The sequence below is a fragment of the Gymnodraco acuticeps genome, unplaced genomic scaffold, assembly GCF_902827175.1.
Source record: "Gymnodraco acuticeps unplaced genomic scaffold, fGymAcu1.1, whole genome shotgun sequence".
In the NCBI taxonomy this organism is placed as follows: Eukaryota; Metazoa; Chordata; class Actinopteri; order Perciformes; family Bathydraconidae; genus Gymnodraco; species Gymnodraco acuticeps.
This window is the reverse complement of record NW_022990295.1, coordinates 2,925,828-2,949,919: the sequence shown is the minus strand read 5'-3', so window position 1 is coordinate 2,949,919 and position 24,092 is coordinate 2,925,828. Positions and strand designations below refer to the sequence as shown.

Genomic DNA, 24,092 nt, shown 5'->3' with positions numbered 1-24,092 from the left:
AAATAATATTAATTGAATTTGAAAGTGTGTGCATTTGTATGTGTGTGTGGGGAGCGGAGCCCCGCCCTTCGGAAACAGAGCGGAGGAGAGAATGTGAATGCGCAAAGCAATGCAGTGGACACTGAAACATGCACATACATTGGATAAATAACATAAGCGTTTAGTTTATTTAATAAAAGAGCACATGTTCAATGTGAAAAGTGACCGTAGATAGATTACTTCAGTTGCAATTTGGTGCTATATATATATATATTTAAAAAAAATTAAAAAACGCCTTGAATTTCAGGGGGGGCGCGGGGCTCCGTTGGCGGGACAATGGTAGGGGAAATAATGGTGAAGATGAGTCATAGTTCAAGTATTTTTTTGTTTGACACGGCTAAATATCCTTGTTTGTTATAACCACAATTTTTATCAAACCATAACCATTTCTTATCTTGGTAGTTTCCATGCACTGATGGGAACACTCATACTGAAGATAATAGAATGCTCCAATATCCCTTTGGTCCTCTTTGTTAAGTATTATTTAGTTTCCTAATGTTTGTAACAGTTTTTTGTCGATTTTTCTTCAATGATTGTGTCTCTTTCTTTCTTTGTCTCCACCTTATATCAATTGAGACTAATGTGACATGGAGGGTTAAAAACAATGTCATTATCTGTCAACTGGAATTATTAGAAAATGTGCAAAAATACTGATATAATTCAAATTGCTGAAGTGAAAGGATCATGAGGTAAAAAATGGGAAAAATGTACGCAAAAACTAAAGCATGATATATTTAGTAGATGCAACAATAAAGACAACTAAATATATATAAATATAAAGATATATAGCACAAGAACAACACCATGTCCCTATGATGTTGGCCCTGGTAATAAGAAAGCCCCTCAGATAGGCTGGAACCAGGACGCCCACCCACACATATAAATCATGCTTGATGGTCCAGAAAGAGGTGTTTGCTTTAACCATATTGAATGGGTAAAAATGTGTTTCCACGCACGGATGCCTGGTGAATCAATGTGAACACCGTCACGCTGTTCTGTGGGCTTTCCCTGCCTGCAGCATATCGTAAGCTCCACTGACCCGCTATCGTCACACTGCCTGAAACCACCTTTCTCCTTCTGCCCCTTGCTATCAATGCTGTTTGAATCTGTGCCACTGCAGCTTGATGGAAAGACAATAAAGCTATCATTCTCCACAGGATCTACCTAATAGATACTGCCAATGTGGCTCTCCTCACAGAGCAAAAAGCCAAAAGCTCTACAAGAAAGCTGACACTCGCTTGTCCCCTGTTCATCTGCATCCTCTACGGAATCACACGCAGGTTGAGAATACTGCAGTACAGCATGCAGCAGAGAAGTTTTGTCATAGGCTCTTTAATGCTAAAGGCCATACAGTGTAACAATTTATAAAAGGAGGAATTCTTCAGAGATCCTCCTTGTCCCTCTGTAGCCTAGCAACCACAATACAGCTCTCTTTTTTGCTCTGCAGTGTCCTACGTTACGAGGTAAGGCAGAACGGTGAAAATAACTGCAGCATGCTGGAGAAATAAGGACTGACGTGTGAGAAAAGAGAAACAACAAACAACAGAGAGCGCATGTGTGTCACGGAAAGTGACGCAAAAGAAGTGAGAGACTGAAAGAGAGTGGGAAAAAAAGGGACTGCTAAAAAACACAGCAGGCAATCCCAAGCCTCAAAACACACATCTTTGGGGACTCTCTCAAACACGGGCCTGTATAACACACATACACCAAAAAACAATGCGGTCCCAAACATCGTAGCTCTTACATATTTGCAGACATCCCATTGCTATGACAATGGGTTAAGAGGGGGAGGAGAGGGAGGCAAACGAGGTGTTTGCGGAGTCTCCTTCCTGTGTGCAAAGTGTTTTCCCTCGCAGTCTCTTACTTAGAGCAGAGGCATAAGCAGAAAACTAATCCGCCCTCACCACCAAGACTTAATAATATGGCCCACTTCCACTCCAGATAAAAGGACGCCCATGGAGAATGGATGCTAACTGTCTTTGCTCCATATCCAACCTATGTGAAGTCATTCTCAATAGAAATAAATAATAAACTGCATTTGCAAATGCGATAAATATTACATCCGTGGCCTCTTTTATGTCTTCTTTTGCTGTTCAGAGTCCTGGCCATCCATCATAGCGTGTTACTTCTTTTGTACTCCAGGATTAAAACAGTCACTTATTCATGCTGCCATTTATATGGTTCAATCTCCTTGACTCGGTCAAAGTGTGGGTTCACTCGGAGGATTGCTAGGTGAGTGATGAAATGTGGGAATAGCACTCTGATGCAGGGTCTCCTCCATAAGAATTCCGACTGTTCCCTCCAATGCTCTCCAAGCATTGATCAGTAGGCCCTGTGGATGTAGGGTGTGAAACCAGGCGGTGAGCCTGGTTGCATACCCACACAACAACATCAGCACTAACACACTCTAGATACACACATATACTATTAGAATGTGTCCGTTCACATACTAAAGTAGAAGTATATGCTATGTGGGTACATGTGACTGGCACGCCCTCTACATAAATGTGTTCAATGCATACATTTAAATAATGTCCATTGTTTCAGCCGTGCTCCTTAACATACCTCTGTATGGCACTCTCAAATAAAGTCTAGAATGAGTATATTAGCCCTGACCTTGTATTCAGCGTGCCTGGTTTAGCAAGCTCTAACTAGAAGGCCAACAGCACACATGTCCATCAGAAGTAGCCATGACTAAGTGGTTGCTGGCTCCGGATGGGCTCAGGTTTTAGGGACTCTCTACTCTACAGAGAACTGCTTTTAATAAAACCAAGGCATGACATAATCAGTCTTTGCCAGATTATGTGAATTAGAATCAGAAAGAGTGGCTGATTGTATTTAAAATGGGACTTTATTTGAGTTTAAATAAAACCCTGTTTTATTTAATAACCAAAAAATGTATTTTCAAGAATTCATAAAAGTCTATGAAAAAAAGTCCTACACATTTTAAATTATGCAGAGTTTATTAGCATATTTTAATATGCTAATCCCTCTCTCAAGCACCCATCTAAAAAATGATTTTTCGAACTAGTATCATAACACAGACCTTTGCTCAAGCTGTATCATTGATGCAAGATAACCTCAAGAAGTTCTCCTGCCATGCAACAATCACTACGCTATCAGGCTGCACTTGTTTTCATCTGTCATGTTTGTATTTAAAAACGAGCCTGTTGTCGCTGTAGTTACCAACTGGGCTGCTCCAGCTTTTATAGGTGAGCAGGTGGGCAGGCTGGCAGCTGCGACCACCTGAGGGTGTGTTCACACTATTCTGCTTTATTTTGAAATGCCACTGCCATGTTTTTACTTTCAAATCAACAGGGAGCTGCCGCAGGGGGATTTGGAGGGAAGCTGTTTTTTTTTTGTTTTTTTAAAGGAATGAGTCTTACATTTTAAAGCAGAGGGGAGCACTTCCTACATTTCAGCATAAATCTGACTTTTTAGAGAGCGCGTGAATAAGTGAGTCAGTCCTGCAAAGAGGGGGCTGATGTGTTTGATCAGGGGACTGACCAACCATGGCGCAGTGGTTAGATGCTTGATTGACCTTTCAAAAGGTTGGTTGATCTTGTTCCAGAAGTGATAACAGTAAACTAAAGGGGGCCTGAGGGACAAATCTGGTCCTTGATGATATTCTCATTTCAAAGTTTAGCCCTTAGTAGAATTGTCTTTGACACTGCCATTGACAAAAAAACACACATGTTGATGCTAAACAGTAGCTTCCAGTTTCTCTTCTTCACTTTATTACCGATGACTGGTTTTATTTTCCTATTGAACGGTTGCACTAAGGTATCTTTGTCTAGTTCTGCCCTTTCAATGTTCAGTCTGGTGGAACAATTATAGATTTTTTTGTTCTCAATGTACAAAACAAACCCACTAAACAAAAAATATGTATTTGTAAAGAGGACTTTCTACAACCCAAAAGCATGGACGACCTTTAGAAAAGTACTCCTCTCAGCCATCCACTGGACCCAATCCTAACATTTTGTGGGAGCCATTCCAAACATTTGAACAACAGTGTATGTTTGCCTTGGCTGGCAGAAAGGACAGGCAACAATATATGAATGAATCGTTGTGATGGGCAATCTTCCAATTTTCATTAATTGGCTTAACTAGTAATCTGTTAATCAACAAAAAAGAGGATAAGAGGATACAAACAGATGAATCAGCAAATATGTTTCCTACTGTGTTTGAAACAAAAGTGAACCACGAATGTAAAACAGAGCCCCGGTAAACTGATTTAGGACCCTCAATAGTGGTTGAAAAATGGATTTGCATCAGTGTTTCACAGATGGTTCCCTTTTGAGGTTCACGTTTAGTGGCTTAGACATCAATTTCACTGAAAGAAAGAGATACAAAATGTAGAGTCTCATCTCCATTAGTCAGTCGTCTCATTGGAGACAGCAGAGAGAGATTGATGCCCTTGCGGGAATAAACAGCTGGAACCTATGGGAGCGGTCTGTCTGCGTCAGGATCAGCCTTGGCTGGTTAAGGCCATGCAATGATACATTAGTCTAATTTACAAAGTGACCATGGGACAGAATGCTAACTTCAAATAAGTGACTCGAGAAATGGCCATAAATACCTGGCCTTTTTTGCAATGGAATTTAATTGCATGACAATAACATTGGTTAAAACAAAGATATTGTCGTAGTTATAACATTCAAACATGTGCATATTTTTCTGCGGCTGCCACACAGAGACACAGGTCCTAAATCATTGTGACAGAGCTGTGTAATAACTCCTTCCAATCAAAGAACACTCAGGGGACAAGTGCACTTTGCCTAGGCCTGCGTCATTTACATTTCCCCCACAATGCTGGTGATATACGCTTCTTAAATAAAAGCCTTCACTTCCACTGACAGCCTCTGGCCCAGGGTGGTTGTATTAATGGCAAGCACATCAACTCACATATGTAGAAGATGCCTGGGAGTTAGCTAGTCGATCAGCATCTGCCACCCCCTCTGCAAGAAAATATGATTCCAATCAATGCTGTAATGGCTTAGAGGCCCTGGACCTAATCAGCCTGGCAGGAGTCACAACAGCAAAGGCAGGAATGATGGAACAGTTTGTGTTGTATGTGTAGTCATGGGGAATAATTTCTCTTTTATAGGTCTAAACAAATCCATTAATGTGATCAAGGGTGTTTCTATTGTCAGAATATAAAAGTGTTTACCAAAGCATCGCACAAGATGGATCACACATGAATAATAAAAAAGCCATTGTTGTAAGTGATGATAATAAACCAATTGGGCAGTGGCAACCCCATGGTCTGAAAGTGTGATAAACCTGCATTCTTCAATGATTCTTTATTGGTGTTTTGGGGGCAACTCCACTGGTTACATAAAGAGGACTGGTTTGATGGAAGTCTATGAAAAAAATATCCCAACTTCTCACTTGATTTATTTCCTCAGTAAACAACTCTAAGGGGTTTATGTTCCCAATCTAGTATGTAGTATTCTTCAATAACTTGTGCAGTTCATTTTGTTAATTATAGACAAAATTAGAACTAAAACAGAATAAGCAGGTTAGACTTTAGCTTGTGCGATATGCTGCTAGGACGATGTTGTGAGGTCTCGATGTTTGCCAATTTTTTTGTTAAAACATTTAACCCTTTCTTTGTGTTCATATATTTTTTTATTCAAGTTAATTGTAACATTTGTTTCAGTGAAAATGACTCAGCGTTTGGTTGGCCTGAGTGCCACACTCTTGTGTCAAATATGGTTCCAAACACCACCCCCCAGGTTTAAAAACGGTTGTCCACACACCAAGGAATGATGTCAACTTTTTGTATATACAGTCTATTATTGGAACTCGTGGGAATGATGGTGGGTGTGTTTTTACTTTGGTTTGCTTTTAATTATTCACAGCTCCTTCATGTTAACACAGAAGACACTGCAAGACAGATGCAAGTATACAACATTTAATACATGATGACCAAGATTGCCCTGAAATAATGGAATTTCTAAACCCTCTGGTAATAGCCAGCTACTTTGGCCTAAAGAACAGATCAACAATGTAAAAGCACATCCTGGTGATGGAATCAAAAGCTCAAATAAGTCCAAATTATTCAGACTGGCACAGCGTAATGAAATTCAATTGTGTCTCCCTTCTATTCATTAAGACAAGCAGGATGTCCATTGAGAGAGCCATGTAGGTACTTGAACTCTCAAAGTCTTCATGGTAATTCTCTAGTCTGCAGTGGTAGACATTATCATTTGAAACTGTTCAATAGGTTCCAAAACAATCTGGGTATTATAGACAAGATGTGGAAGGCCCTCAATGCTCAAGTTGCCAGCCTGACTGGTATCATAAATGCAAGCTTTATAAAAGCCCAATGGACACATTGAGAGATCCTTTCATATGCCTGCTAATGACAGGAAGACCAATGCCCATCTGTAAAGTGCATCTGCTCCCGGAAATCACTCGCTTTAGAAACCTGACACAGCAATTCCCAATGTCATGCACAGAGCTGGTTTACGCTTGCATTTGGCAGGCAAATCCAGAAGTCTTTAGTAACAGAGTGTTAGCATTCGTCCCCAGTGAATCCAGTTCTCCAAGTTCAGGTCTGGAGAACAACAGGGTGTCAAGAAACGGCAAACCGAGCAATCAGGGGGAACTGGAGAGCCAGTGCTGATTGTCATCACTGTATACCTGCTAACTTTATAACCTGAACCTGTCTTCATTATTTTAGTTTTATTTAATAAAGCATAGGATTAGCTATCCAGTTTGTGAATGTTATGTTATTTTGTTGCAAAAAATAAAAGTCTTATCCAGATGGTTAGTCTTTGAGGATTCTGAAAAAAAACATCTTAAGAGCTGTAAGTGCTATTTAAAGACTTTCTGGATTTTTCCAAAGCTCACTGGCTATTTATTATTCAGAAAAGAGATGCTTACTGTTGCTCTGTGACTGTAATGTATTTGCAATACATTAAAGCCACTTTGGGGTTTATTGAGTGTTTTCTCCCACTACTTTCATAGAGTTTGACACAGTATCTTCAAACCTAGTGTACACTACTTAATGACACAGCAACACATAGCAAGATTCAAACTAGCTTTTTAGCTATCAGTAGCCATTTTCAATATCGAAATGTAGGGATATAGAACGAAATGCTGCAGTAGTACCTACAGATGGAAAATTCCTGATTTTATTTGACTGGAACAATGATTAATGATCCGAGTGTGCAATTATATAGTCCTGTCTGTAGGTGTTAATGCCAGACATGTGCTGCTCAGTGGGTATCACAGCGGCACCACCTGGCCCAATGACCCTGCCTCTTACTGGTCAGCAGGTCTCTGGCTCAACCTGCTACAGATCAGTTGTGAGGAGGAGGAGTGGGGGGGCGGATGTGTGTTGCCCTACCTCACACATTACCCTAACTACACATGGACCTGGAGACAGACATGTTAGATCGCCGGCACATCATCGCAGAGGTGTCACACTCGCTTAGCCCACATAGAGAAGGTGTATATATGACATTTGTGTTTGAAGACTCAATACTAAACTTGTTGAAGGGACCATGTTTCTGACAAGTAGTATACCTAATAATAATACATTACATTTATAAAGCGCTTTTCCTGGTGCTCAAAGCGCTTACAAGCAAGTAAAACAAAACAACAACAAAAGTCAAAAGTGCTAAGCTAGTTGGAATAAGGGCGAGGGGTAAATGGTAAGGGTTAAATGTATTTATTCAATCTTGTTCATGTCTGAGGCATTGTAATTATAATAATTGTTGGATGCATTATGTTTGGGGCCACACTCATGCCACAATCATTTGATTACAATTTGGAAGTGTGTCATGGACATGTCACATTGATGATTTATCCAAAACTATTAATAGTATCTGTGGGGGAGTGGGTGTAATTGCATTCTCGTGATGACTGACTGCATAATGTGGTGAGCAATAGCAGTAGATGGCACTGAACTGACTCATGCTTCTGTAGCTCATGGCAGAGCGTTTGGTCATTGCACAGACACAGCGATCAACAACTCATTCTGTTGGTTATCTGATCTCACTGACCTAAAACTTCTGTAGGTCTAAAAAGCACGGAGGGGGTCAGTTTCAGATCTCAGAAGTTATAATTGAGTCTTCTGATCGTCAAAACAAAGAAAGTCTACACAAGATAAGCCAAGTAACATTAAGTATGTTTATTTTAAGACGCTTTCCCGCTTCCAATGCTTATTTTAACACAACTGCCTGCTGTACTCTCTGCTGCACCTGCAATCCCTCAGCCTGCACCTCTCGTTTCATTTCACCAAATAATTGCAGGGGTTCCTGAAAGAAGCATTGTGTTTAGAGCAGGGATGGGCAACTTTGATGGTGGTGGGGGCCACATAATTGATGTACTGGCCACCAGGGGCCCGCAGATTCACTTGGAACACACACACAAATTCCATGTGTTGTATGTAATTATTAACAAATATACTAAGTCTGACATTTTCATTGACATTTTACAATCTTTCAGGGAACATCCTCTAATAAGCTCACTAAACAAATATCAGTTCACAGAAATGTTATTTAATTTTTACAAGGCATGTTTGTATTGAACAGGTTATTTAACAGTGGAATACAACTATTTTAAACTATTGGAAAGCACGGAAAATGTGTGTGCATTGAGATTAACCATTAAGATGACATAAACATGAAGTCATGAACACTACCCAGACATTAGTTATCTAACTTGAACCTAAGGCTGGAGCCACATGATGACGATAACGCAAACGGACCGCAATCGTTATCAAAAAAGTCTTCCGTCCACACGCAACAGGCACCAGAAACGTGTCCGTTCACACAAGACCGCTCGAAAGCGCTGGAGATGCAGTAGTACATATGCCAGGCCTGTAAGTGGCGCTGTAGTCCTGCCACAAAAGCAGCGAAGAAGACTTCCCGTGCATGGTTGCCCTTCTGTTTATTCTCCGCTGAGGACGCTCTGGCTCCTTTTCTCCCTCCCCGAGGCAAGCATTTGCTCCTGCTGTAAATCTCTCAGGTAGTCCACCAGCAGATGAAAAACACCCACCTCTCCGCCTCTTCCATGGGACAAGGGGACCGTGCTGCAGAGTTTCAGTTCAGCAACATGTCCGTTAAAGTTTAAATCTTCCGGACAAAATTAGAAAAGTGCCGGTCAAAGGTCTTCTTTGTTATTTATTGAGCTTTAAAACAAATTGATAACGACTCTATATAATAACATAATAATAAAAAACAGAGCCTCCCTTTTCCTCCCCCTCTTCTGACAACCCAGCAGCTGATCTCTGAGCAGGAGAGGTGGGAAGAGGCGGGGCTATAGAGAGGCGAAGTCCCTCCCCTTCCGGTGGGACTCATGGGACCTTATTTCAGAAAAAGTTTGTATTGAAGTCAATGGAGAGAGAAAGATTATCTTTCGATCGCGTTTTAATTGTGCCACGAATTACACATATGATGTTTGTCAATCTTAAATAATAATTTCCATGTCAAAAAGTCACAGTTTGTCGTAAAACTGTTGAAATATAAGACTATGAAAAATACGCAACTAGAAAGACTACAAATCCCAGAGCAGAGTAGTAAGTGATGCCATAACTGTTTGTTACGATTGCGTGAAGCAGGTAGGACTCAAATGCAGAATTTAACGAAAAGCGAGCTTTATTAAATGCAAAAAAAGGCAGTATCCAAAATATCCAAAAAAACGAGCAGCACAAGGAACACAGACCGTGGAATAACATGGAGGGGAAACAATGAACTGACATGGACTAGGGCCAAGAAAGGGTGGGTGGAGGGGGTCTGGCGGACGGGTCTCGGGCGGACGGCCCAGGGGGCAAGGCAGAGACCAAGGAGGGGGTCTCGGGCGGAAGGCCCGGGGGCAAGGCAGAGACCAAGGAGGGGGTCTCGGGCGGAAGGCCCGGGGGCAAGGCAGAGACCAAGGAGGGGGTCTCGGGCGGACGGCCCGGGGGCAAGGCAGAGACCAAGGAGGGGGTCTCGGGCGGACGGCCCGGGGGCAAGGCAGAGTTCAAAAAGGGGCGAAGGCCACAGCGGGCGAACTCAGGGGGCCGAGCATGAGGGCGAAAGCAGCGGCAGGAAGAGTCAGGGGGCCGGGCCCGAGGACGAAGACCACGGCACTCAGGGGGCCAGGCTCGAGGGCGAAGACCGCGGCTCGAGGGGGGCCGGGCTTGAGGGTGAAGACCGCGGCTCGAGGGGGGCCGGGCTCGAGGGCGAAGACCAGACAGCTCCGGAGGCCAGGCAGGACCCGGTGTCGGCCGAACAGGAACCGGAGCCAGTGGGACAGGCTTCGGCAGGATCCCCCACGGAAGAGGACCAGGAGTTGGCAGGACTCCCGGCAAGACAGGTGATGGTGGGGCCTCCAACGGAACAGGACAAGGGGTTGGCAGGACCCCCGGCAAAGGAGTTGTCGGCGGGACCCCCAGAGGAACAGGACATAGGATTGGCAGGACCCCCGGCAGGAGAGTAGTCGGCGGGACCTCCAACGGGACAGGACATAGGGTTGGCAGGACCCCTGGCAGAAGAGTAGTCTGCGGGACCTCCAACGGCACAGGACATAGGGTTGGCAGGACCCCCGGCAGAAGAGTAGTCGGCGGGGCCTCCAACGGCACAGGACACAGGGTTGGCAGGACCCCCAGCAGAAGAGTAGTCGGCGGGACCGCCAACGGGACAGGACATGGAGTTGGCAGAACCCCCGGCAGGAGAGCAGTCGGCAGGATCCCCAACGGGACAGGACATGGAGTTGGCAGGACCCCAGCGGAACCTCCAACGGCACTTGACAGGACAGCAGGCCACTTAACAGGCCACTTAACAGGCCAGGCCATCGGGAAACCTCCCGGTCCTCCCGATGGCCAGTCCGGGACTGGGTACAGGAGGCGTAGAGCGAGGGATCATTGTCCACGAGTTAATCGATCGCAGATGGCATCGTGGTCGCGGAGGAAAACCTAAATGGGTCGCGAAATATACTTGGGCGGCCGTTAATATACCTGGGCGGCCCGCCCAAGTATAGTCTATGTGTGGGAAACCCTGCAGATTATTTAGAGGTATTATAAATCATGTACGCAGCTCGCGACGTAACTAGGAGTCTAGTGGACGGTATCAGTATTACAAGTAAAAAAAAAAGAAGAATAATATATATTTTTTTAATTAATTACGTTGTTTATAAATGTATCTGAGTGTTATGACCGGCTCATAGGCCACAACGGAAAGATGACAAGAAGTACACGAGTTTCCAAAAGCCACGGCACATTTATTGCGGTTGTTCAGTATAATGCACAAGATGGATGGACGAGGGGAGAGGATCGCCGTGTTACTCCTCCTGCGGCCGGCTTGGAGAGAGTCAGGGCCGCCATGTCACTCCGGGCAGCTGGGCTTAATAGCACCTCGGCTCCGGCCAGGTGTTCGCGATCGCGCTGATTGGCCTCTTCAGCTCCACCCCACCGTAAGACCTGTAACACACCTGCACACAGGCTCTGGGGCCGTCACACTGAGGGCCGCCATTTTCCCATCCCTGGTTTAGAGTATGGCAAAGGCATCAGCTATGATTTACCAGCCGTTAACCAAAGCATTTGGTGCGTGTGGCGAGCTACAGAGCTCAAAAAGGAGGCATCCAGGCTACACAGCAACACAACAAACCGGCCTTGTCTCCTAAAAACCATGTGCCCATAAACAAGAACTTGATTGTAAATTAAGTTTTCCAATGATTCCTGGAACGAGGCTTGTTGGATTGATGAAACTTGAGACCATACCGATTTCAAACCTTCACCCTAGTCCTACTAAAAACAACAAACAAAGTGAAAACTACATATCCCTCTGTCTTGTAGTAATGACGTCCATACTTTAATGTATTGTTGTTGAAACTGACACCTTTAATGCATGATGTGTGCCTATGATTAATACACAAGTGTGCATAGGCCACAGGCTTCTCCTTTATAGCTTTAGAGTTATAAAAGTAGTAAATAACGCAAGCTCATGCGAATATAGAAATCGGCTGAGATTTTAATGTAGGGTTTGTGAAGGCATCGGTAAAGACAGATGACAGACTTCTGAGAGAATACATTAATACCATTGACGGGATCTGGAGGGTCTGTTTTTACAGTGCAATTTCTGGTGCTGTCAAAACAGCACTCATCTCTGTGCTGAAACCAGACAGAGAGAAAGAAACTTTAAGAACTTATCACAACAAATTCACATTTGACATTTGGATGACCATGGCGAAGCAAACTTTTGTAAAGACAAAAGCAAACTGCTAGTGCTTATACTGCAGAAAAATCCACTGAATAAATACTGGAGATTCAGGACTCGGAGGAGAGAATATGTGCTTACTGTTGTGGCCGTGGGTGAATAACAGATAGACGGAGAGACATTTGAGAGTGAGCACAGAGTAAATATAAATAAAAAAAGGTGAGCCTATCAGCCATGGTACTGTCCAAATCCAGAGTGTGTGTTCATGCTGTATTTTAAAGTCATATTTAGCACCTGAATACTTACCAAGAATGACTGACTGAGATCTACATCTTCGAGGTCCCTCTTACAATGATTACTGAGCAATACAAATACAGTTATTTCGATGATAAAAATATGCTGGATCTAGAAAAGCTGCATGATCATAGTTTATCTTTTTGCATTGTGTCAGAAAAATATTTTTTCTATTGACTTTGCAATTTTGTCTCAAAAATGCTTTTACTGCTGCTGGCTAATCATATCATGTCCAGGAGATTGTTGCTTGAGTTTTCGATTAAAGACTGATGAAAAGTTTACATAATATTGTGTTGTATCAATCAATGAAAGAAGCAAACAGACTTTTACTGCTGCCACTGCCATCTTTTTCAAAAGACCCTAAATAAATAGAAAAATACATTGTCTTTTTCCATCTGTGTAATGCTACAAACCAAGCAATGATGATTACATTTTTTCTCAGTCACTGTGCAGTCTCACCTTTGACCTTCCTCCCCTGGCTATTTGCTTGAAGGGAGCACAATTTGTCAGCAGCACATCAGAGGTCATAACTGTCTGTCACAGAACTTCGAATAGCCCTTTTGTTCGCTATGACCCTTTGTGAAAGCAATTCATGTTGAGCAAAGCAGGGCAGGTCTCATAATGAGTAAGTAATAATGAGTCCAAGCTGCTTATTTGAGAACCAAGGTCCAAGGGTGATGGATTGAAACTTGTATGAGGCAAAGCCAACACAAAAAACACCTTCAAACCATTCATGGATCATTTTGTATCATTATGTTTGAAAGTGGTGTATGGATTGAGTAACTGATAACGAGGCCTAGAATGTCTCTACGGCTATTAAAGCCAGCTAGCTACACCATATACAACGATACAGCATAATCCAAAATACACGTTTTCTAATAGCATATTTTAACAAGTGACACAACTATACATCATCTCAAACCAAAGACATAACTGTATTATCCGTTAATGGACATCACTAATTGAACCTGATGAGACACAGTAAGGACAAAGGGTTAGCATTCTCAATGTTACTTATTCTTAATAGAGATATTCTGCAGCACTTCCTACTTGAGCCATAACCAAAGTACCCCACCTTGATGCAAAACCCTGAAGAACCTAAAGATCCAATACACCATTAATAATGCATTTACACTATTTACATGTAACATTGGAATTAAACATGAACAGTGTCCAATTGTGACACCTGCTGACCAAGAGCAACAATGCAGCCAATGAGAATCACAGAGAACTTCAGCATTTTTGGAAATATTTACCACTGTAGCTAATGTTGCAGCCGTTATATAATCGTAAGCTTGTTAAACTATGTGGAGACATGGTAAAGGAAGTTTATATGTTGTACTGGGTAGGCTAATTGATGCACAACATTGATATGTAAATGTACTTTTTCAGTATCAAAAAGGAGCAAATAGCCACCTGTGGATGTAACAATGAGTTTGCATAACTAGAAAAACATAAGGTAATTTGTTATTGATGAGTGACTAAATTAGTCAATTTGAATTAGATTGCAGTGTAGTATACATCAATATATGTATGTTCCTCTCAGAAAACAAGTCAATACACTTTGCAGGGATCTACAGTAAGAGACATAATCATGATCGTTATTAAACTCTTATGTGTGATAATAATGAGAGTGAATCTGGATTTGGCATGGCACTGTGTGAATTGGCTTGAGATAATGCAGTACGGAGCTCCTGAGAGACGGATGCAGGGATCAATGTGAAGGCAAAATAAGCTGCACTGTTGCGGCATCCCTCCACCCACACACTCCCCCTGCTCACTCGCATATACGTAATCCAGTCATCTCTGCTAGAGGATGTGCGTACCGTATACAAGTGTGTGACCAGCGTGTTTCTGTGCGTGTTTGTTGTCCACCTTTGCTCTCCATCATTCATTTCTCTCCTTGTCCTCCTTCCACCCCTCTTTTAATTCATCCTCTCCATCCCTCCCACCTTGTTTTGATCTCCTTCTCTCTCCCTCTCCCCCTCGCTCCCGGTCATAAGCACCCATCTTTCCACCCACACTTGTGGTTGGCACAGACGAGACCCCGAAAAGCAGCACAATTTTGGCATGGGGTTATGCAAAAAGAATACAAGAAGCGGTGCGGCACCACTGCCTAATGGTGTCTCCATGGCAACTAAGGGAGCAAGGCCCTGCGATGCAGTGTCAAACTAACACAGGGTTTTAAAGCTTAGTGAATAAACTCGCTTTGTATGCTGCTGGGATATGGTCAATTAAAAAAAGTAAAAGTAAGCCCTCACTTTTTTACTGCATTCAACAAACTTTTAAAAAGAGAAATATTAATGCTTAACATTTTTTACAACACTTTTCCTTCTTTAACAACCCCTTAACATCCAGTTTTAAGTAGCTTTAATGTTAAAGCACCTTAATCCGCTCTGACAGAATCATACTCATCGTATCATCTTTTCCTGTATCATGTTTGTGAGCATCACACAAACATGATACAAACAAACTACAAAAGATTATACAAATGTCCCCCCCAAAAATAAGCCTGACATATTTCCTATGTTTGAGGAATCTTTGTGGTCACCCCTAACCCTTACCCTAACCCTAACCTATACCAAGTGGTTGCTTTAATCCAGACCACAATTGTTATCTGACCTTAACTAAGTGGATTTAACCGTAAGCGTCAGTGTAAGATCAGAAGATCTTAGTTTTAACATTACATTTGTCAGTATAGGAATTGGCACAATATTATTGCAATAATGTACTGTATGGTTGCCTTGTTTTTTTATGTAAAAAATAATGATAATGTACTATTATTAATGACAATTGCATTTCTTATGTATTAATTCGAAGAACTTTCAAAAAACAAAAAGCCCCACATACTACATGAACCTTTACCGCAGGAAAAAAAGTCTTAGACACACACAAAATCACACAGTAGGAAAGGTTTATGCCAGAGCACACAACAGTTTATCCTCCTGTGACTTGGTGTTTCAGAAGTGTGAAGGTGCGCCAGCAAACTACTGCTGGAGGTAAAGGGAAAAAGCATCGCAGCTGGAGCAGCTTATTAGGGTGGAACTTTTAAGATGCAAGTCTTCAAGCAGTTAGGTGGCGGAGGTTATTGGACTACCTATGTTGCAAATGTATTATCTTTTCAATTTACACACGGCATCTATTGCACGTCTGTCCGTCCTGGGAGAGGGATCCCTCCTCTGTTGCTCTCCCTGAGATTTCTCCCATTTTTCCCTTTAAACTGTGGGTTCTCTCTGGAAGTTTTTCCTTGTACGATGTGAGGGTCTAAGGACAGAGGGTGTCGTATTGTCATACTGATATTTTGTACAAACTGTAAAGTCCACTGAGACAAATGTAACATTTGTGATATTGGGCTATATAAATAATCATTGATTGATTGATTGATATTCTGTTTCAGTGAATGAGTCATTTGGCTTGAATGCTTTACCTGTGGCACAGAGGCTGAGCTCTGGCACTGGCTCAGGGTGCGCTGCAACCTATTGACAGCAAGAGAGAAAGAGAGGAGGACAAAAAGCAGGCATGATGCAGCGAGAAAGAGGGTGAAAGGGGCAAGAGTTGTAAGTGACGGTCACACAGAGAGTGAGAGGGATGTAAGAAAGAAGAGCTTTCTTCCGTTTTTTTTTCTTTTGGGCTCAGTTCAAAATTCCCCAACGGGAGAGCAGCTTGATCTTAAGAGGCGACTGGTGCCTCCTGCATGTTTGTGTGTGTGATTCAGTGTGTTTTATTCCAGAAAGAGAGGGACTGATGGAGTCAGTTGGACACTGCTTGAAGTCAAATCCATTATCCCAGCAGGCCTCACACTAACTGATACACGTGCAAAACAAACACACACACGCTAGCTGACTAAACTGACACCAGGCTGATCGTCTACAGCGAGTTGGTCGCTTTGGAACACCTTATTGACCAGCAGGGACTTAATGTAACCAGCCAGGCCACCATCTGTTTGTCCCACAAAAAGTTTAGCATCCACCCAGAGCTGTGGAGCATTATCCTTCGTCGACTAATCAAATAAATACCCTGCCATAGCTCTCAACCATGTCAGCTGCTAAAACGATGATCCATGACGAATTAAACTTGTCCAAATTAAGCTGTCAGCCATTTTCCAACTCATTCTCCATTTCATTCAAAACACATTTCCTTCTCGAGGCTACAGATGTGCTTCTTTTTATTTATGTAACCCTTTCTCAGAGGCACTTCACTCTCGTTCCAGTAGCTGGTCCCTACTGGACTGTGACAATATGCATCCTTAAGCTGTGCAAATCAACACGAGTAGCCCTCAAACCACAAAATCGGAGCTCTGCCAACATCATTTCATTAGCGTGGAGATGCGAGCTGAATCAACGTCATCAGCGTCTTCAAAAAGCACTTAACTACCTGCAAACGTTCACAACCCAATAAGCTTTTTAAAGAACCCAGGCCATCCTCCGCTCACTTTCAGATGTGCATCTCCAGGCATTCTGCACACATTGATTTAATTTCTCCGTGTCACAGTTGTAATAGATGTTTCTGATTTATTTGCTATTCATGTGAAATGATGTAGATCAGTATTGCAATAGGCTGATGGCAGTGTTCCATGTATGGTCTCAGCTACAGGTGGAGATGTGGGGGGAAGATAGGCTTGTTTCCTCTGATTTGTTTACAGTGGACAGCTGTTTTCTTCGTTTGTGAGCTTCACTGTCAAAAGATGGGAGTCCACTGTTAGCCGCCAAGAACGCTCCAGATGCTTCTCCTTCATCGGTGCATTCTTTCAATCGCTGTGTCCTATGCAAATACTAATATGTTCATTTCCTCATTCGTTTATTCTGAGAATCACCTGTTTAATTCAGAAGCTTGTTGGCAGTGTGCACCAAACGGAAATAGAACAAACATGTTGCATGGTCACAGCTCATCTGAAATGTACCGTGGCCTTAAGCAATCTAAACCGGACATACACATGGGCCATGTTAATCACTGTGAGGAAAACGCATTATGCAAGCAAGCTGTTTGTGCGATCAAATTGAGCCGCCACTCATTCATCTTGCTTGAAAGTAAATTTGACAGCCTAATTTTCATCAGGACAACAGCTGTATCCCCGGTCAGGCTGCTGAGAGGGACAAACCCAACACAGCAGGTGTATGACAAGACAATCTCTACCCTGTCATAATCTGCCAGGTTAATAAATACTCTCTAACTAGAGTGCTTAAGTTTCGTAATGCCACTTAATGGAGGATGGTGGGTTATTTTAATGTTTATGTGCACACACCCATAAAGAGTAGCTGGATGTGATTCTGATACTACTGCAAAGTGCTCAGTCATTTGCTCAAAAGCAATGACAGTTATGGTGGTTCAAGCTTGCATTTGGATTTTTGAATTAATAAGGAGCCATGCTTCATGAGAGCGCAGACCATGGATTGAAATTCACTGCACTCCCCCAGAGCTGTGACACTTAGGGTTGGTCCTATACTTCCAGCTCCTTGATTACGTTTCACTAATGCAATTGTCGTGTTTCTTCCCATGCATGTCAACATGAAGGATGCAAAAGCAGCACTTGCGTTAAGCAGGAACACGCACACCTTTGTAATAAGTTGCTCTTCCAGATGAAGGGAGATAGAGTTCTGGGTCAATGACACTTCAGCAAGACAGGAGATTGCTTTCACTGTGAGTCCTTTTCCTGGCTGGTTTACACACATATAGATCCATCAGTTGTATGATACACATGTAGGAGAAGCCACCATTGAAACTGTAATTCTAATTAATGAGCCACAGGAACCTCTGGGGGTTTATACTTGTTTAGACAAAACATACTGTGTCCAAACTAAAAACTGGGGAACCCTCATTTAAATAATACTTAAAGCACTATATCCCCACTTTATGGGCTTTAGTGATCCAGATGTTCAAGTACGACAACCAAACGTCAGACACAGGCTTTTGTTCCCATCAGATAGGTCCACCTGCACCTGCAAAACCACCACACACACAGCTGGAAGTTACTTTGGATTACAAGCATCTGTTCAGATATTACAGGTAGATAGATGAAGAGCCTCTATAAGCAGGCCTTCTCTGTCTGTGACTGAGCAACACACTTTGGTGGGAGAGAGTGTCTGCACTGCAGCAGTGGACATGGACGTCCAAAGCTTCTCCCTCTAACTGGCTGCAGTGTCTCCGTGCTTCAGCAAGCAGGCTGATTTACACCGGGAGAGGGGGCGAGGACCCGGGAACCCAGGTTGTAAATCGTCACCAAGTCGCCACCCACAGTCCAACGCCACCCAATACCGGATGAAGAGACTGCACTGTGCCTAGGACGAGTGTTTCCCAAAAGAGAGTTGACGTCACAACCACGGTCGAGGGACGAGAGAAACGGGACATAGTGTTGAAAGGGAAACAGACACTCACACATGACAGTGGATGCCCACACATGCACTCTCTCCTTGAGACACTTCATTCAAAAGAACAACATGAAAGACGCCCACTCAGAGCTCAACCTTGCATGTGAGTTTACGCATACAGCCTCCCACACAAACGCATGTACGCGCACACACATTCAGTGTAGTGTGTGCCCTCGATGCTGTCATAGAATCTCCTTGTTATCATCGGTGCTGCACTGCCCTCCGCACACACTACGTACACAGGATTTCCCTCAAGAAGAAAAAAAAAGGTTGCTGCACTTTTTTATACCCCAGCCCACCCCTCAAGACACACACTCAGAGACTCAAATACACATTAACAGAAGCTACCACCACTCCCTGACGCCTCATATACATTTAATTATGGATGACTGAGTGTAGAACATGGATGTGATGTACAGTAAGAGAGGGCAAACTAATCCTGCTTCAATATTTAAAAAGAGCTAATGATTTCAAGTTGCTGCAGTACATCAGAATGTATTGCAGAGCTCTTGGGCAAATATGATGCAAGCTCAGAGAACACAAGTGATCTATTGTAAAGCATATATTTCACATACACACTATGCCATACATGGGCTTGTTTACACACAACTTTTGCCAAAATATAATCTCATTTAAAATTCCCCCTCAGGGACAAACAAGCAAAAGACGCTTCTGTGTCATCCACCACATCAGACGCAGAATAAAAACATCAAGCCAGGGAAAGAACTTACCTGACACAGTCTAAAAGCAGGAGGTATCAAAGAGCACGAGCTTCTCTGTCAGCCGGAGACAGCAGGACATCACAGAGTCATATGTGCAGGAGATGTTGGATCAAACACTTCCTGAGCTCTTCCCTTCTCATCTCATCTATCCTATGACTTTTCCCCTCACATTTATCCAGACCCCTCAAGTAGGAGAGAGGACGGCAAAAGAACGAGGGATGGAAACGAAAAGAAGGGTGGTAAAAATGACACCGAGATGCTCAGATCTCCTCCACTGAGACGAGTTGCGAGCGCAGCGTGAGGACCTTCCACTGCAGCAGAGCAGAGAAGCGCGCAGAGAGAGAGGGAGAGGAGAGGCAAAAACAGGCATTCGCTGCTGCTGGTTCCAACAGCATGGTTGGAGCAAAGATACGGGAGTGGAGTCGGGATCCTGGATTTCTCCTTTACCGTGCGAACAGATGGAGAGTTATGAAGAGAATGGGTGAGAGACAGAGGACAGCAACAGAGATACAGCAGTTAGAGGCTTTTTTTTTGCTTTATTACATGGCAGCAAGCAGACACTATCTCTGTCTGTCTTGCATGACACCTAATATTTAGTATCCCCTTCCTCGCTCTACTACTGCATGTTAACCACCATTCTCCAGCTTGTTCTGTGTCCTTATCTACAGTATTGCCGTGGATAAACTCTTACACACGGCATCTCATCAAGAGCCCTTTCAAAACATGTCTCCTTTTCCTCCAGAATGCCATCATTACCGCTGATAATGACTGTCTTATTATTTTCTCTCTCAATGCCTGGCTTTCTCTTTCTTTCAGTCAACAATAATGTGTAACATAATGCAACAAAGCATAGGTTTGTTTTAACCTACACTATAAGGGAAAATATATTTATTTGTAAAATGTGCACAAGAGAAAGGAGTGCACAGTGCATGATGGTATATTAAAGTTACATAACTGGCCAATTTTCCCACAGAGTATTAATACAAGGCTTCAGAGTAATCAAAGCAAGGTGAATTGTAAAGGGAATACTCTCTAATAATGTGGTGCATTTAGATAGCTATCAGTCTCTGTTATGGGGCGATTGGGCCACCTGCTAAAGTGCCTTGCTGTAACAGGGGAGCAGGCTTTTAGTGGGAGTCCTTCGGCCCCAGCAGGGCCCAAGGTCGCTTGGCAGAGCTGCTTGCCGGCAGCCCAAATCCATCAATGATTAACAGTGGCAGACAGGATGGAGCAGCTGTCAATCCAGATCTATAGTGTCGGCCGAGAACCCGGCCAGCCAACAGCCGCGCATTCCAACGCTGCTCGACCAGGTAGAACGGGGATTTATGAGCCCATTGAAAAAATCCATTCCCCCGGCACTGGAAAGGTGGGTACATGCATAATACTGATAATGTTCCCTGCCTTGTTCACGTACAAATATTGAAGAGAACAAGGGATGAGAGGGAGGAGAAGGTGGGCTGTCTGGGTTGAAAATTAGGCTGTGCTTCTATCAGATGGGTTGATAGGGAGATATCTGTTGGATTAATATAACTCAGTTATATTTTGCTGTAATCACATAGTTCAGTTTAAAAATCATTCTTTTATTTTGAAGTCCAGTTGTTCACTGGTGTAACTTATTGTTTCTTTAAGAATTATATTTCATTCACCTTCCTTTCTCCCGTAAGGTAAATTAACTATTACAATCAGTGGAAATTGCAGCCCATGAAACATTCAAGACATGCCATTGAGGGCACAGTTAGTCATCAAGTCGAAAACATCTCAAAGTGATTTTCTAATAATGATGATTTGATCCATTAGGTCTCTGAAAGGCTTTCATGCCGTTCATGTGTGCAGGCAGCCAGCAGGGAATACTCCAATGCTTCTGCTATGTGCCCAGAAATGAATGACGTCATCACCAAAAGCAAGACGTGTGTCCTCTGTATTTTCCAACTGTGAGAGGTGAACACAAACATATTTGTACTTTGTAAGTGCCATTACTGAGTATATGAATTATCAGCGGTGTTAAGATTAACTGATGATCGGAAAATCTTCTACAATTCTTCTAAATTATTTTACACAATCACCTGCATGAAATTTGAGAAAGAAATGTTTAAGGATGCCAAACATCGTCTGTGTGGCATCAACTCACTACGTTCCTAAAAACACAACCGCTTTAAACCAAAGAAATGTCAGGGGATTAGTGCGCTGATCTGCAAGTTAAGGGCTCAGCATTTCGATTGTATCTCCTGATAACATGTCGAAGTGACCTTGGGCAAGATGCTTAACCCCAAATTGCTCCTGTAAGCATGTCTACAATATTGATTGTATGTAAGTTGCCTTGGAAAAATAGCTTCAGCTTAATAATATATAATGCAAGTCAACACAAGGCAAGTTTTTAAAAGACAGATTGCACACCTCTAACCTTTTCAGTAAGTTAACAAACTTGTTTTACTGTCCCCCTGCTGCTGTGTACTACCACTCATATCAGTATATCAGATCACTCGTCAAAGTTGATTGGTTCTCTGTACTGCAAAAAGATACATATGTTGCATCACTGACAAAGTAGTGGTACTAGTATGGTACGACTGCCTCGTTGACACAAAAAAACGAAAGAGAACAGGAAATGAGAGGGAGGAGGGGATGGGCACCATGGATGTTTAATAATAACTGGATACAGCGTGGGAGGTGGGGTCTCGTTCTTTCCTATGAGAGCTGCTCATTGGCGCATTAAGATAAAATGGCCCAACTTTGTGAAACGTCACAGATTACCCGTCATGCCTGGCTGTCAGAGCAGAAGTACCCGTATGTGCAGTCACATTAGCAGCTAATGCTACTTGTAAATGACCCCTAGTTTCTCCGAGTTGAGGGCAAAGCAGTTACTTAAGCCTTGTGCTGTTTAACTACAAGGACATGTGCCCATACAGCTTTATTGTAAAACACTTCATTCAGAAGGATGACACTGACCCAGTAACTAAAGCTTCCCAAAATTAACGCTATGGCTGATTCCACTAACTGTCCCGAACTCTGTTGGACTTCTCCATGTGTCACTTCCACAGGTTTTTAGTGTTACAGTAGGCGAGACCACTGGGATTGTAACATCCCAAATTGCAGCCGACACTTCTAATTTGAACAAAACAGAAAACAAATAAAAATGTATGCTATTAATTTACAGTGTAAAAGTTTTCATAATAACATTTGTATTTTCTGTGAATTAATCATGTGACCTGTTTTGATCCCCTCAAATAATTTGAATCAGGAATCGATGAGAACAGGAACCGATGAGCAGGATGAGGATCATTACCGGAATCATTCAAATACAAACACACATTAAGTAAACAGAAGTATTTTAGTGAAAAATCTTCTAGGGAGCTGCTTAAGAGTTATAGGCATTTCCCTCTCATGTTTACTTCTGTCGGTTTGCCATTTTCTGGTATTTCTGATTCAGTTTTAGAAAAATACAATTGTTTAATTTATTTAATTATATCTTGCTTTTATAATCAATAAGTCAATTACAGACAGTGCTTGACAATGCTCAATTAGATCAAAAGTCAAAAGCTACACTTTTAAGTAATCTTATGTAAGCCTCTCAGCCATCCTTTTTCTTCCCCAAAACAATCCACCTTTCATTTTGCCCTTCTTCTTGATCTCTCCCCTCTTCCATCTCCTTTTTTTTCCTCAGGCATTATCAGTGTCTGAGCTCTCCACCTCCTGAACGTATATACCTCCACTCTTCTGTGTTGACTGTTTCTCGGTCAGCTGGAAAATCAGGCCCTCCTCTTTGTGTATAACAAATCTCATCTCACAAAAATATTCATTTCACGGGTCGCTGTCCAATACAAGACAATATCCACGCAGGGAGAGGCATTAAGCATTATTCCCTTCTCTATTCACATTGGAAATAGCGAAGTGGGGCTGTGCCAGAGATATCAGCCTCCTGCTGCACGCAGCCTGTCCTTGTAATGAGGTTGCAGCCGCGGCTAAACTATTCATTCTAGTCATTCAGCAGCTGACCTTATCATTGCTCTCCGATGACTTTGGCTTAACTGCGTTCAGAGGAGACACGCCTCGCTTTTCTTGTTGTGTCGAACTGATGTGCTCTTAACAGTTTGTCATCGTTCAAAGATACACATACCACAGCCCATGGGGTCACCTCACTGCTGAAGCTGTTGTCAAGGAAGGGACAGAGCTCTTTTCCTCGTTGTAAAACACATCAGCCTCCCAGGGAATCCAGTGTGTAGAGCGTACATCAACTTATTGAAGACATGTTACTGGTTTTCCATAATCCACATCTTGTTTAAACTCCTCTGCATCTCATCAGTGCTTTTCCCTGAGTAATATGGTGCAAAATTCTTGATTTTTTTAAAACCATAATTTTTCTAAATAATCAATGATAGTATTCATGGGCAGCCTTTTTGTTTTTATAATTAATAATAATTTAAAGTTAAGCGTGTATTCTATAGTTAGCTAGTCTGAGGGATATCGGCCTCAACGTTTTTTGCTGCAAAACAAGTTTGCTTTTATTGTGAATCAGTCACAGGAAAAAC

The 24,092-nt window shown here is 42.6% G+C and overlaps 1 protein-coding gene across 5 annotated transcripts in view; it reads right to left on the bottom strand.

Moving 5' to 3' along the window:
* The window catches only part of dlgap2a (discs, large (Drosophila) homolog-associated protein 2a), a 198,073-nt gene that overhangs the window by 107,165 nt on the left and 66,816 nt on the right, over positions 1 to 24,092 (bottom strand). For 2 of the 5 annotated variants that reach the window (XM_034222530.1, XM_034222529.1), the window contains exon 1: positions 19,579 to 19,931. The exons of the other annotated variants lie outside the window; for them this stretch is intronic. The gene's annotated coding sequence lies outside the window, so the exon portion shown is untranslated. Of the gene's footprint in view, positions 1 to 19,578; positions 19,932 to 24,092 lie in introns of those variants that run through there. 5 annotated transcript variants of the gene reach the window in all.